Raw genomic sequence first — 4,140 nt, forward strand, 5'->3', positions numbered from 1 at the left:
TACCTCAGTGTTTCTTGTGATACGTGATCACTCTGTCCTGCTTTAGCAAAACCACTGTTATGTCTCTTAAACCAGAATCACCCTCAGTCCAGTTGTTTTTCCTCAATAATTTTCCATCTTGTTACCTCAATCCTGAAATCTGGCTTAATATTTTCACTTTTCCATGGTATGTTCAAAATTGAGTCCAAGATTCTGGTTCATTCTATTACTCTAAAGATGATTCAATAGTTTGGTTGATCATCAGCCAGTTCTCTGTACTCAAATAGTGAGTTTCCAGTTACTGATTCTTGAATTGTTTTTTTCATCGATTTTTCCTCTCAGAAAATAATTAACTGCTGCACAAACCCAGCAAATATCCTGGATATTCTATCACCAGGTATCAACTGCCTATCCTGTTGATTGTTAGTGAACAAAAGCCAACTGGACATATCCAAATGAAAGAGATAGTATTCTTCCTTACTTTAACAAGGGAGAGGACTGAAAACTTCTTTGCTTAGCTTAACTTTAGTAAAGCTTCTGGATCGTACTCTAAATTTTTCTCTGCATGTCTCCAAATACATGTTACAGAAAAAATTCCTTGCAAGGCCATTGAAGAAGTCTACCCCACCCTTTAGATGGCCACTTAAATTTGATGGGGCTCCTTATCTTTCCTCTTTCTGCAGGTGATGACCAGTCACCCTGATTGGCCTCAGCAAATATCCTGTTGATTCAGTGTACATGGTATTTCCCTCACTCCAATCTTCCTGAGTTGTTCACTAATTGAATGGTTTTCACTTTGTCCTAAACTTGGCTATAAATCATTCTGAGTTGCTCTCGACTCATTTCAAAATCCTATTGCACCGGTCCACCATAAGGATGGTCTTTCTTATAATATTTTACTGGCTATTATTGAAATGCTTTTTATGAACAGTGTACCTTGAAAATAAAACATAATATCCAAAAATAAGAAATTGGAAAAGAATGGTAAACTATAAATTCCTTTCTGCTCATTATCTCTTGTATATAGTTCTGCATAGGTTCAAGAATATTCCTTTCTAATACTCCATAAATCATTCTAATGAAATACTATGTTTTGTATAAACATATTAGAATGAAATTATTCTAATTTGAAACAAAATACTTGACTAAGATACAACTGCAACAGATTCAAGCTATCTTGATACTCTCTGCCATCAGGGATCCAGAAACAATAAATCTATCTAACCACAGAACCACTGGACTCAGGGATCATAGTAAATCATTCTCTTCATAAATAGATTCATGTATTTGCCACATAGTAAAATAATGTGATACAAGCCAGGTTTAGTGGTGCATACTGTTAATGCCAACTCTCAGTAGTCAGAACCAGGCTAGTCTAAGGCCAGTCTAATGTACATACGTGAGTCCAGAACCCACACAACTATATAAGCACACCCTGTCTCAAAATAACAACAGCAAAATCTCCAAAACAGCAAAAGAATATAACATACACCACAACCATTTCAAGTGTCATTGGTTTACTCTATTTATTTCTGCATAAAGGGCAGTGTGGTATATGTTATCTTAACCAAATGGTCATAGAGTAAAGGCGTATCCTCCAGGTCCTGGTGCTATTAGAACTTAGTAAAAGGGCCTAATTGGAAGAACTCATATGTATGGATGCATGATCTTGAATGGTATATTAGCTCTTAGCTTCCTGCTTTTGCATCTTGGAGCATCCAGTGGTTGTGTGGAGAACTGCTTTGCTCTGCCACATTCTACAGTGTGCATTTTCTGGCCATAGACTGTAAGTCAACGCTGTACTTAACAAAAGTTGAAACCTCAATTCAAAATCAATTTTTGAGCCAAATAAATTAGCCATTTTGGGTATTTTTTACAGAGATGTAAAGCTGTACAACTTGGATTGATTCCATTTGATGACTGTTATGAATGCTGCTACCTTATATGTTCATGATACAAATTTAGTAAACATTTTGGCTATAGTTGCTTTATTAATTAAATTTTTTTCATTGAAAATTTTAGACTGGTCTATTTTTAGTTATTAAAAATGACTTATATTAAATGTTTAACCATGAAATTAATATGGCATGGGTTGAAATAGTGATAGATGAAAACAGAACTAGGTTTTCATCCTTATACCTTGTGATTGATTATACCAGCAAATGTTTAATCTTTGATTTTAATGTCTTTGTTGCAAATTGACACTTGATATATAGTTTTTAAAAAGCATATATCACATTTTCCTTTATTTCACACAGCACATTTTATCAAGCTTACTGATTTTAAACAGAATGAACTAAAGTTTAATTACAAGTATAAAGGGATTTTAAATGATTGTTTGATGCTAAATTAATTGAAGATTTAAAAAGGTGAACTTAGAATACTCATAAAAGATATCTACAAGCAGTGTTTTATGCTTTCTGTTGAACTATTGTGTTTTTGGTTGGTTGGGTTTTGTTTGTTTGTTTGGGTTTTGTAAATGAATCCAATGCTAGTAACTCCCATGGAAATTCATGTTATGGAAAACAGTGTAGGCACAAGTTAATCATTTTGTCCATGAATTATGATTTATAACTAACAGTTAATTGAGAAAAATACATTAATTTTAATACTAAAATACATCTCTGATTTTCACATTTTCATTTGATTAATTTTCATGGTGATTAACATTCTACACCTCATTTATATCCCAGAAGAATTTTAAGGGGATTTTTTCATGTTTCTGAGAAATATATTGTCAATATTTCACTCTGCTCCACAGTCAAATGATGTTTCCAGTCTACAACAGCTCCTATTGGAAGAAGCACAGGACATTACTTAAGTAAACAGAACTTTACTGTCTATGACTCACCCTACACATCACTGAGCTCTAGTATGGATTAGTTGGATACTTCTTACATCACGACAAACTAAAGCTTACTGTCTGACACTGACCCAGATTTTGTAACCTTGGAAAAATATCAGAGCTGTCATGTTGTTTTTCAGGGAGCAAAGCAAACATTGGATACTTATCTGCACTGACCCAGAACACTGTAACCTTCAGGAGAAATTTGAGCTTCTGAACCTACATCTAACTAATTAAAGAGGTCCGGGTGTAATGACGTCTCACTTCTTAAACAAAAGCCCTGCTAAGATTCCTTTTAAGACCATCATCTGCATCACCTTGCAGTTCTTGATTGGTACTAATCTCATCTTGGCAGGCTGCCTTCTCCTAACAGGATATGTCAGCTATGAAAGGACCAGCAGGGCCATTGCCATCCTGACTGTGAGCATTTTGGTGTTTGTGCCAGGATTTTACCACCTGGTTATTATCTGCAGAGCCTTCAGAGGCTGCTAGAACTTCTCTGAGTGAAGTGTCAGACGATGAGAACTAGCCCACCACAATAGAGAGAAGGAGGACTTACAAGTGAAACTGCACGACTTTGGCATATGGAGAAATATACCTGGAATTGGGAAATTCTTTATTCTGTGCTCCACACTTTGTCTCCATATTTCCTCCCATGAGTATTTTGTTCTCCCTTCTTAGAAAGACTGAAGCATCTACACTTTTGGTCTTTCTTCTTGAGCTTCATGTCATCTGTGAATTGTATCTTGGGTACTCTGAGCTTTTGGACAAATATTCACTTATCAGTGAGTGTATACCATGTGTCGGTTTGTGTGTGTGTGTGTGTGTGAGAGAGAGAGAGAGAAACTAGGTTACCTCAATCAGTATGATATATTCTAATTCCATTCATTGCCGAAGAATTTCATAAATTCATTGTTTTTAATAGCTGAGTAGTATTCCAATGTATAAACATACCACATTTTCTGTATCCATTCCTCTGTTGAAAGACATCTGGGATCTTTTGAGCTTCGGGTTATTAGAAATAAGGTTGCAAAATCTTGCTAGTGTATGCAATGGTGTCCGCATTTAGAAGCTGATTATGGGATGGATCCCTGGATACGGCAGTCTTTAAATGGTCCATCCTTTCATCACAGCTACGAACTTTGTCTCTGTAACTCCTTCCCTGGGTGTTTTGTTCCCAATTCTAAGAAGGGGCACAGTGTCCACACTTTGGTCTTCATTCTTCTTGAGTTTCATGCGTTTAGCAAATTGTATCTTATATCTTGGGTATCCTAAGTTTTGGGCTAATATCCACTTATCAGTGAATACATATTGTG

The sequence above is a fragment of the Mus caroli genome, unplaced genomic scaffold (genome assembly GCF_978045245.1).
Source record: "Mus caroli unplaced genomic scaffold, Mus_caroli_1 scaffold_9, whole genome shotgun sequence".
NCBI classification, from domain to species: domain Eukaryota; kingdom Metazoa; phylum Chordata; class Mammalia; order Rodentia; family Muridae; genus Mus; species Mus caroli.